Below are 11,609 nucleotides of genomic sequence, written 5' to 3'. Positions count from 1 at the left end.
CTACCATGTCCTCAACACCTTTGTTTACATATTTTAAAGATATACAGTGATCCCTCTATTATCGCGAGGGTTCCGTTCCAAGACCCCTCGCGATAATCGATTTTTCGCGATGTAGGGTTGCGGAAGTAAAAACACCATCTGCGCATGCACGTCCTTTTTTTTCTATGGCCGCGCATGCGTAGATGGTGGAGTTTGCGTTCCCCGCCGCCCATGCAAAGGGGAAACCCTGATTCGGCTCCTCGCTGCTGCTGCGCTACCGAGCAGATCAGCTGCTGGGCGGCCGAAGGAACCTTCCCTGGGTCTTCCCCCTCTTGCTGGCGGGCGGGCGAGCGGCGGGCATCAGCGAGGAGCCGGGGTTTCCCCTTTGCGTGGGCGGCCGGGAAGACCCAGGTTGGCGGTTCAGGGGGGTGCTGGGAAGCCCCCCAGGCCGGCTGCGACCTTTTAAAACAGCCGCGCCGCTTCCCAGCTGAGTCCTGAAGCCAAACGCGGAAGTGGTTTTTTTTTAATTAATTTTTTTTAAAAATCGCGATATAGCATTTCGCGAAGATCGAGATCGCGAAACTCGAGGGATCACTGTAGTGGCGTTTCATTGTATCTGTCAAACAAAATAATCAAAAAGCTGCATAGAATACAGCATTTGGCACAAGTATATCTAGAATTTCAGTAATATAATATTAAAAACAAGAATTGTACTCAATCAATTTAATACTTGTTAACATTATATCAGTCATTACTATATTGCAAACATGAGAAGTATTTTTAAAGTAAATAATCATCAAAAATAGATAACCACACTTTTATTTTAATATCTGTATTTCTTGAGAGTATGGACCAAGAAGAAATAAAAAAGAAAGGTATTTCTTAACTGGCCAGTAGTTTAGAATCTAGTAAGTCTTGCTTTCTATTTTTGCATCCACCGCCTACATAAAATATTTAAATATATTTCATCTCATACTTAATTTAAGATTTTAAAAAAACCTTCATTTTGTAACATTGCAAAAGTGTTTTAATCATGCGATGTGTTTAAAACAAGAAAACCAAGTCTATATGCTTTAAACATCTATTACAAAATCATAGAACAGATTTTGTCTGAATTTTAAATGTCAGACTAATTTGGGGTTCCAACATGAGCCAGGGTTATATAGGAGCAAATCAAAATGAAATCCAGATTCGTTTATTAAAAAATGAATATACTGTATCTTCATTTATTCTCCAAAGCAAAGGTTTGTCTCTAGTGATAGTTACAGGTAAAATGAGACATAGAGGGGTTGTTTTATAGGTAGATTCATACTGGGAGTGGGTTTGAGGTGCATGTTGATTCTAGTATGTGACACTTGAGGGGTGTCAATTCTGACACAGTTGGCTCAAAGTAACAATGTAGATTGAATCTCTTCATTTGAATTGTATTATAATCTTGTTTACATTGTGTTGAGTTTTGTGTTTACTTATGTGTAGGATCTAATCTGGACATTTTTCAGGTCTGTTCCTGTAGCTCTCTCAGCTGCGAATCATGCTGGGTCCATCTTGTTTTGTGTTGGTGTTTTGTATTTTTGTGTTTGCTTGTGTGTATTTACAATTTGAAGTGTATTTACATTCTTATGTTTGATGTGTTTAAAGGATTTTGATATTATCACTCATCAGCTTTTCCAGAAAACTTTTGCAACTGGAAAGTATGTATTTCTACATTATTTACAGTTGTCATTCATAACCATACCTTTTGTCTAATTGTAACATCATAAAGAAAACATATTTAGGAAGAGGGGTTAATCCAACATTATTGGAAGCAAAACACTGTGCAGTGGTCAGAAGCATGCTTCAAACTGTGCAATCCTTTTTGTTCTGTGGAATAGTTTTTTAAGGAGCAAAATAAGTTTCTAATAAAGGCAAAAAGTGTCATGCACAATCTTCCACAAAGTATTCCCTAAAAGTTCACCTGATGAAATTCATTAACAACTTATTTGGCCATATGCATTGTGGATACATGGTACATTAAAGTGACCAGATTTTTATACTGGTAAAGAGGGACACCATTGACCAGGCCGGGGGGGGGGGGGTTGATTAAAAATTTGGCCTGTATGGAGCAAAAAAAACACCTTCTCTCCCCTTCTCCTTCCTTCCTCTTTTCTCTATCTTCCTCCCTCCCTTTTTCTCTATTTCTTTCTATCGTTCTCTCTCTCTCTCTTTCTTTTTTCTCTCTCCCTCACTCTATTTCTTTGTTTCTCTCTCCCTCCCTTCCTCCCCCTCATTCTGTTTCTCTCTCTTTCTATTTCTCTCTTTCTTTCCCTCCCTTTCTCTCTATTTCTCTCTCCCTTTCTTCCTTCCTTTCTTCCTTCCTTCCTTTCCTTTCTTTCACTTGTTCTCTCTACAGCCCCCCCCTGTGCCCCTTTGGGAGGTGGGGCTGAAGCAGAGGGGCGGCTGCAGAGGCCCTGCACAATGTTTGGGGCCTCAGTGCCAGCCCCGAAGTGCCCCCCCCCCTTGAAGCCTCCTCCAGATTAAGAGGCCAAGGCGACCGGCACATTCTGAGCTTCCCTTGGGCAGAGGAGCTGGGCGGCTGCATCTGGACCGCCATTATCAGGCTCCCACCGCAGCCCTGGGGGAGAAGAACTTTTTTAAAAAGTAGGATATTTTTCAAAGGCCCCGGAACACAGGACAAATCATCAAAAAGCGGGACTGTCCCACCAAAAACATGACGTCTGGTCACCTTGTGGTACATATAAAATAAATGCACATATTGAAGCATAAAAGTATTTATGAATATACATATGAATACCCCATTTTCACCATCTCCTTGTATCTTTAACTTAACGAGTGTCCCAGTATGAATTCAGTTGTTCAGTGATGTCAGTGTAGTTTGGCCTGGTTATCTGTGGCAATCAGCATATTAGGGAGGCAGTTGTTGGTGGAGGCTAACCACAACCAGTTCTCAGTACCTTAGAGAACTCTTTCTGAAGTATTGTAACTGCAGTGTCTCCTGATATGCTGCTTTGAAATCTACTGAATCAAAAGGCAATTGTTGACCATTATTGTGAGGGAGTCAGGGTTCTACTAACAGTCACTGTGTTCTATTTGTTGTGCTGCCAAGGTTATTGAGTGCCATTCCTGGTTCCATTTTGCTATTGGACATTTTTCAGGTCTATTCCTGTAGCTCTCTCAGCTGCGTTCGTAAACAGGAAAGCATGTTCTTTCCACGCGTGCGGTGCGCAAAACTTCGCTTATCTGTGGTAATCAACTTTTTACAAAAGTTGTATCAATGGTTCAATTTCAAAGTTCCAGTATGCATTCATGGCAATGTAGGTTGGTCTGGACACTGTGGTAATCAGCATTTTTAGGGAGGCAATTGTTTAGAGAACTCTTTCTGAAATAAATGCAGTATCTCTGATACGCTGCTATTGAAGTCTACTGAATCAAAAGGCAATTGTTGGCCATTATTGTGAGCGAGTCAGGGTTCTACTAACAGTCACTGTGTTGTATATGTTGTGCTGCCAAGGTTATCGAGTGCCATTCTGGTTCCATTTTGCTATTGGACATTTTTCAGGTCTATTCCTGTAGCTCTCTCAGCTGCGTTTATAAAGAAGAAAGCATGTTCTTTCCGCGCGTGCGGTGCGCAAAACTTCACTTATCTGTGGTAATCAACTTTTTACAAAAGTTGTATCAATGGTTCAATTTCAAAGTTCCAGTATGCATTCATGGCAATGTAGGTTGGTCTGGACACTGTGGTAATCAGCATTTTTAGGGAGGCAATTGTTTGGTCGAGGCTAGCTTAGAGAACTCTTTCCAAAGTGAACTGCAGTATCTCTGAAACGCTGCTATTGAAGTCTACTGAATCAAAAGGCAATTGTTGGCCATTATTGTGAGGGAGTCATGGTTCTACTAACAGTCACTGTGTTCTATTTGTTGTGCTGCCAAGGTTATCGAGTGCCATTCAGGTTCCATTTTGCTACTGGACATTTTTCAGGTCTGTTCCTGTAGCTCTCTCAACTGCGTTCGTAAACAGGAAAGCATGCTCTTTCCACCCATGCAGTGCGCAAAGCTTAAGTTGGAGGAAGGTTCTCTATTAGGCATAGATTGGGGGATGGTCAGCAAATCATTAGTTAGTGTTACAACCAATCATTGCACAGTATTTTCCCGCCCAAGGAATATGGGGCGGATACAAAACCTAACTGTCCTCTGGACACAACAGTTAAAGTTCAGGATAGCTTGATTTTAATTATCCATCATCAGACAGGAGGAAGATCTGTAAGAGACTTAAAGTTCTAGAAGAGACTTAAAGAAAATTGATCTCCAAACTGGCTTGGCCTGTTTGCAACCTCACAATCTAGTAAGTCACCTGCTTTGGGCCTCAGCCCTGTTGCCACAAGGTGCAGGAAAATCTCGTGTGGAGGAAATGTGTACCATAACTTCCCAGAATCTGAAATATGTCCCTTCTTTTGCCGTAATTCCACATATTTCTTTTTCCCTGTTGGTAAAATATATCAATGGTTCAATTTCAAAGTCCAAACAGATTTCAGAAAAGGTGCATGCACAATTGTGAGGGATAGAAAAGGTTCCAGATTTAAATAATAAGCTAAACTAGCCATAGTTGGTTCTTGAACCTTATTAGGATTAATTACATAACCATGCAATATAAGATGAAGCTTCTAGGATTATTTTTACTACCCACAAAAGACAAATCAAGAGAGATTAGCATAACTGTACCAATATGTGGGATGCCATGTGGAGGGTAATGTGTCAAATGTTAGCGCCTCATACTATGATAGAACTATTTACATTTGTCTACAACCTAAGATAAGACTTGGGCCTCAGCTTTTATTTGCATAACAAAGGTATTTAATACTTTCTCATTTCTTAATAATTTCCCCAAATCAGATCTTATAGAGCAGGGAGGATACATGGGTTGCTTCCCAAGCAGAGTTAAAATGTTTTTCTTATTTCAGATAGACTATATTTATCCATGGAAACTCTATCAAATCTTGCCAAACTGTTTTTCCTTCTGCTTTCACCTTATCGAGAGCCATCGTGGGGCTTCCCAGATTCACCCACGTTTCTACAACACTCCGTGACCTGCATTGACTGCCAATCAGTTTCCGGTCACAATTCAAAGTGTTGGTTATGACCTTTAAAGCCCTACATGGCATTGGACCAGAATACCTCCGGAACTGCCTGCTACCGCACGAATCCCAGCAACCGATAAGGTCCACAGAGTTGGTCTTCTCCGGGTCCCGTCGACTAAACAATGTTGTTTGGTGGGCCCCAGGGGAAGAGCCTTTTCTGTGGCGGCCCCGCCCCTCTGGAATCAACTCCCCCTGGAAATTAGAACTGCCCCACCCACCTTGTCTTTCATAAACTACTCAAGACCCACCTATACCGTCAGGCATGGGGGAGTTGAGACACCTTTCCCCTAGGCTCTTTATATTTTACGTTTGGTATGTATGTGCTCTTTGGTTTTTCAATATAATAGGGTTTTATATGCTTCTTTTTTAATATTAGATTTGTTTCGCTATAACATTGTTTTTTATTATTGTGAGCCACCCCGAGTCTTCGGAGAGGGGCGGCATACAAATCTAATAAATTATTATTATTATTATCATTATTATTATCATCATCATCATCATCAAAGGCCATGTTAAGGGGGAAAGATGAAACCCAGTAACTATGCTCTCATGACCTGTTTAGGATTTTTAAAGGCAAAACATAGGTAATAGGTAAAAAGTCATACGCCTTTGATACTTTTAAAAAACTGGCCTACATGGAGCCAAGAATGCTGGAATTTTCTGTGCATGGTAAATGAGGAGATTACTATTAGAGGCTGAAATACAAGTTTATCTTGGAGGCAGCAAAGCAGAGGAGGCAATAATGGTTGTGGGAGCAGAAATGCTGCCTTTCTAGGCTTAAAGACAGTGACTTCCCCATGTCATCAAACTAGTTTTCATGGCTAAGGCAGGGGAAGAGCCTTCTCTGTGGCGGCCCCGGCCCTCTGGAACAAACTCCCCCCAGAGATTAGAACTGCCCCCACCCTCCCTATCTTTCGTAAACTATTCAAACAATACAAGTTGTGCATGATATGTTTGGGTGTATGTTTGGTTTTATAATAGGGGTTTTTAGTTGTTTTTTATTATTGAATTGTACATGTTGTGTTTATTATTGTTGTTAGCCGCCCCGAGTCTGCGGAGAGGGGCGGCATACAAATCCAATAAATTATTATTATTATTATTATTGAACCCACATTTATTTTCTAACCTGCTGCCTTAACTACTAATTAGACTAAACTGTTCTCTTATAAAAGTTTGCCTTTTCCTTGATTCCAATGAAATCCCTTCCTCAAACCTCCTTTTTATCTACACTACAATATTAATTTTCTTACAAGCATATACACTTATAAAACAATTTGTAAGCTTGGCAGCTTCCCCTATCTATGCTTTGCTATCATTGCTTACAATAGGTTTTTTTTTCAAATATAAAGATAGAATTGGTTAATATTACCTTTAATATTTCTTGCAGACATTGTTCTTAATTGCTTCTCTTTGATCTTCTTATACAAGAAGGCTCCAGCTTTTCCTCATACTTTTCTAAATCCCAGGAAAGATTTATAAAAATTGCACATAAATATTTGTAGATTTGGATGCAAATAGGAAGTCTCTTTTAAGTCCTAGGTAACCTCAGAAATGGAAAGCTAGAGAAAGCCTCTGGTTCTGAGCTTGCAATTTCTTCCTCTGAATTAGCACATCTGAGAATAATTACAGTAATTGAACCAGGAGTTAATTGAATCCAGCTGGCTAAAGTTAGGACTGATTAAATTATCTACTGGAGTGGTTTCTCTCTCTTCTGTCAGTTTCCTTGCACTGACAAATTACAGATGGGAAGACATATTTTACTAAAAACATATAACATTTTCTTTTCAGGCAAGATTTTTTTTTATTTTTCACTCCAATCACATATGCAAAATAATATACCATCAATCTGAAAATACATTCAATAATTATTTCTTTTAATTTTGGTATTCATGATTCATCCAATGCTGCCTCCAATACAATTGACATCTGGGCAAGAATAATTACTCAAATTTCTTATGTTGCTTCAAGTTGCATCTTATACACAGAAAAATACGGTAGGTAATAGCACTTAAAATTAAGTGCTATTAACTACCGTATTTTTCTGTGTATAAGACGCAACTAGATTTTAGAGGAAAGCAAGGAAAAAAGTATTCTGAACCAAATGGTGTAGTATTATATTTCTTTAATAAAATATCCGTGTAGCAGAATACTTTTTACAACCATGTATACTTTTTAAAACCATGTACACTTTTTACAAACTTCAAACTTGACAGCTTCAAGACTTGTGGACTCCAACTCCCAGAATTCCTCCACTAGTCATGCTAGCTCAAAAGGGAGTTGAAGTCCACAAGCCTTAAACGTGCCAGGTTTGAAGACCCTTGCACCCCTAAACCCTAACCCAAGGGTCTTCAAACTTGGCAGCTTCAATACTTGTGGACTTCAACTCCCAGAATTTCTCCACCAGTCATGCTAGCTTAGAAATGGGAGTTGAAGCCCACAAGCCTTAAACTTGCCAGGTTTGAAGACCCTTGTACCCCTAAGCCCCAGTCTTCAAACTTGACAGCTTTAATAGTTCAACTTCCAGAATTCCTACGCTGACGGGATCCACCTCCCAGAGTAACACACCCCCTTCTCTCAGCTCTAGTCGAAAATCTGATTGGGGCGCTTCTCTGTCGGCCGCAACTCTGCGCAACTTTAACCCTAAACCATCCTCAATTCCCACCCACCCCTCCACCACCTCTGTTGCCTTTTCTTCTTCCAGGCCGGCCTCTGTCCCTATGATAACCGCCTGGTTCAATTGTAAACCCCAGCCTTGCCTGCCGCAGGTACCCTATTCTCCTCTCTCCCTTTGTAGATTAGTCTCCCGCGGAGAGACTGAGAGTGCTCACCTTTCCTTCTCTCTTCCGGCCACCCAAGAGATCAGCAGGCCCTTGCAACTCTTTTCCTCGGCCTTGCAGCAAAAGTGGCTGCAGCCACTTCTTCCTCGGCCTTGACGTCATTTCCTTCCAACATAGTGAGGATGGGAGGCTGATGTTTCGCCGCTGCCGCTGCTTCTAATGGACGCTGAGGCAAATAGGCAGCGCTGCGTTCTCCTGTTGACCTTCTTCGTCCTTCCCCTACAGTGACGAGCAGGGGCTACAAGCTGCCCGGGTTTCGGTTCTGGGTGGGGGTAGCAGCGAAGGAAAGTGTGTGAGCGGCAGCTTATGGCAGCCCTGCTCATCACTCTGCAATCCTCCGTCCCCCCACTTTCTTGCCCCTAGGAGCTTCAGAACGCGTGGCAGCAGCTTCAGAGAAGCGGGCGGGCTTCCCCTCAACACTTCCAGCCGGCGGAGGAGCCCACGGGGCGGTTTTGATCATCCGGCAGGAGAGGGCTCGGCTCCATCAGCCCCCACCCCAATCTCCCGCCTTTGGGAGGGCGCAGCGGTCAGCGAAGACGCATTATAGCTACAAGTTGCCAGCTAATTTAAGAGCAATATGGTCCCCTCTATACATTTGTCTGCCTCTACAAAGCACCTGAGGGTAGAACAAGAAGTAATCGGTGCAAACTAAACAAGGAAAGAAGTAACTTAGAACTAAGGAGAAATTTCTTGACAGTTAGAACAATTAATCAGTGGAACAGCTTGCCTCCAGAAGTTGTGAATACGCCAACATGGGAAGTTTTTAAGAAGATGTTGGATAATCATTTGTCTGAAATAGTGTAGGGTTTCCTGCCTAAATAGGAGGTTGGACTAGAAGACCTTCAAGATCCTTTCCAATTCTGTTGTAGTAGTAGTTGTTATTGCTATTGTTGTTATATCAGCATTCAAAAACAAATCATCCTCATACTGCAAAACTGAATATTCCTTGATCCATGATGGTTTATACAGGTTGTTAGCCAGGCATTGACCAAAGATGGTGGAATTGTTCTTAAATCCTTGTGATAACTTATATCCCAAGTATTTAATAATAATATCAGGTACCTCCATACAATGGGGTCTTGCCATTCAAAGGTAAAGATTGGTTGGCTCTCTTTTGCCAGTGGGATGTAGAAACAGACATCCTGTAAATCCAATGAAGTCAACCACTTATCTTTTGGGTTAATTTGTGCCAAAAATGTATACACGTTGGACACTACTGCATGGAAGATGGGGGTATTCCTATCACCCATCATATCCTAGAGAAAACTGGTTTCTTAATAAGTAGCATTGGGGTGCTCCAAGGTGAAGATGTTTGTCTTATAAGTCCTCATTCTAGGACATTTTCTATTATGGGCTGCTTGCTTTGCCTCCCATTTAATATTGTATTGCTTTGTATTAGCTACTTGTCTCCTATTAAACAATTTCTCTGGAACCATTTTCACTGTAGCTAACCCCACAGGAAAATTTCGTTGCTTTTGAGAATAAATAAATATATTTTCTCTCAACATGTCGATTGTATTTTGATTTGCTCCTATGCAATCCTGGCTCAAGTGGGAACCCCAAATTATTCTTTTAATAATATGGCAGGCAACACGGAGAGCAGGGGACGCAGCTCTCTTAATTTACACCAGACCATTTTAGCACCCCCTAGCCAATGCATTAACATTCATAGAAATATACAAGCAAGAGCTATGAAGTTATTTGCAAAGGACAGATGCATACATTCTGACATTGCAGTGACACAGAAATCTAGTCCTAGCCTAGGGTCAAATCTCCAGCTATCTCAAAATATGTTCCTGGTCATTTTAAACAGTAAGGAAGATCGAATTGTAAGCACTGAGGGGCTGCTTGCTGCCGGCGCTACCGGTACGCTCCTGGCGTCTGGCGTGGGTGCGCCCCCCCTGGCGTGAGATTTGGCTTCTGCACATGCATGTAGAAGTGAAATCTCATGCAAGAATCCTTGCACAAATGAGATTTTGGCAATTTTCGCCAATTTCTTTGCTTCCGCACATGTGCAGAAACAAAAGAAGCTTGAAAATTGCCGAAATGTCACACAAGCGAGCACTCTCATGTGAGGTTTTGCTTGCTGTACATGCACAGAAGTCAAATCTCACACGGGGGCGCATCGGGCTCACAGTTGCTCATACATTGCCATTTTTACTAACTAATCGGTGATCCCATTGGTACCAGCTGCTGTAAGTGAGAAGTAGTATGCAAGTTTGTCATACACCTACATACCAGAAACATAGAAGACTGACAGCAGAAAAAGATCCCATGATCCATCTAGTCTGCCCTTATACTATTTCCTGTATTTTATCTTAGGATGGATATATGTTTATCCCAGGCATGTTTAAATTCAGTTACTGTGGATTTACCAACCACGTCTGCTGGACGTTTGTTCCAAGAATCTATTTCACTAACTTCAGATTGTGTCCCCTTGTTCTTGTGTTCACTTTCCTATTAAAAACAGTTCTCTCCTGAACCTTATTTAACCCTTTAACATATTTAAATGTTTCGATCATGTCCCCCCTTTTCCTTCTGTCCTCCAGATTATACAGATTGAGTTCATTAAGTCTTTCCTGATAACGTTTTATGCTTATGACCTTCCACCATTCTTGTAGCCCGTCTTTGGACCCATTCAGTTTTGTCAATATCTTTTTGTAGGTGAGGTCTCCAGAACTAAACACAGTATTCCAAATATGGTCTCACCAGCGCTCTATATAGCGGGATCACAATCTCCCTCTTCCTGCTTGTTATACCTCTAGCTATGCAGCCAAGCATCCTACTTGCTTTTCCTACCGCCCGACCACACTGCTTACCCATTTTGAGACTGTCAGAAATCACTACCCCTAAATCCTTCTCTTCTGAAGTTTTTGCTAACACAGAACTGCCAATGCAATACTCACATTGAGGATTCCTTTTCCCCAAGTGCATTATTTTACATTTGGAAACATTTGTACACTACATTTATTAGTGTGCACTACATTACATTTGTATACACTAATAAATAATAAATGGGATTAATACATATATACACTCAGCAAATTTCTCTAAAATATATAAAAATGTACAAATATGGTTGTGTGATGTTTCAGAAAAGTATTTCTTTTTCATAATGTTTCAGAAAAACTTAAGTGATTTGTATACATTATCAGGTTTGCTCTGTTCCATGTATTTGGCATTACAGTATAAAGAATGATAGATGACAGATAGATAGATAGATAGATAGATAGACAGACAGACAGACAGACAGACAGACAGACGATAGATAGATGATAGACCGACAGACAGACAGACAGATAGATGATAGACAGATTTGTTTATTTATTTATTAGATTTGTATGCCGCCCCCTCCGCAGACTCTGCAGATAGATAGATAGATGATAGATAGATAGATAGGTAGATAGATAGATAGGTAGGTAGGTAGATAGATAGATAGATAGATAGATAGATAGATAGATAGATAGATAGATAGATAGATGCATGCATGCATGCATGCATACACACATTCATACATACATACGTAGATTATAGATCTTGTATGTACAATAATGGGCAGCCAAAATTTTTACTGCCACATTGTGGGTGTGGCTTATTTTGTGGGTGTGGGTTGATGGTCATGTGACTGGGTAGGAGTGGCTTGCCAGCCATGTGACCAGGT

At 41.0% G+C, this 11,609-nt stretch overlaps 1 long non-coding RNA gene across 1 annotated transcript; it reads right to left on the bottom strand.

The window, feature by feature from the left end:
- Positions 1-2,143: 2,143 nt before the first annotated feature.
- LOC139153464 (uncharacterized) lies at positions 2,144-8,372 on the bottom strand. The gene is made up of 3 exons (XR_011556834.1): positions 7,940-8,372; positions 6,481-6,566; positions 2,144-4,456 (listed from the first exon to the last, which is right to left on the bottom strand). It is a non-coding gene; the product is annotated as an uncharacterized lncRNA (long non-coding RNA).
- Positions 8,373-11,609: the final 3,237 nt, after the last annotated feature.

Source organism: Erythrolamprus reginae, chromosome Z, assembly GCF_031021105.1.
Source record: "Erythrolamprus reginae isolate rEryReg1 chromosome Z, rEryReg1.hap1, whole genome shotgun sequence".
In the NCBI taxonomy this organism is placed as follows: Eukaryota; Metazoa; Chordata; class Lepidosauria; order Squamata; family Dipsadidae; genus Erythrolamprus; species Erythrolamprus reginae.
Note: the sequence above shows the minus strand (reverse complement) of the source record. Positions and strands in the feature narration are given on the sequence as shown.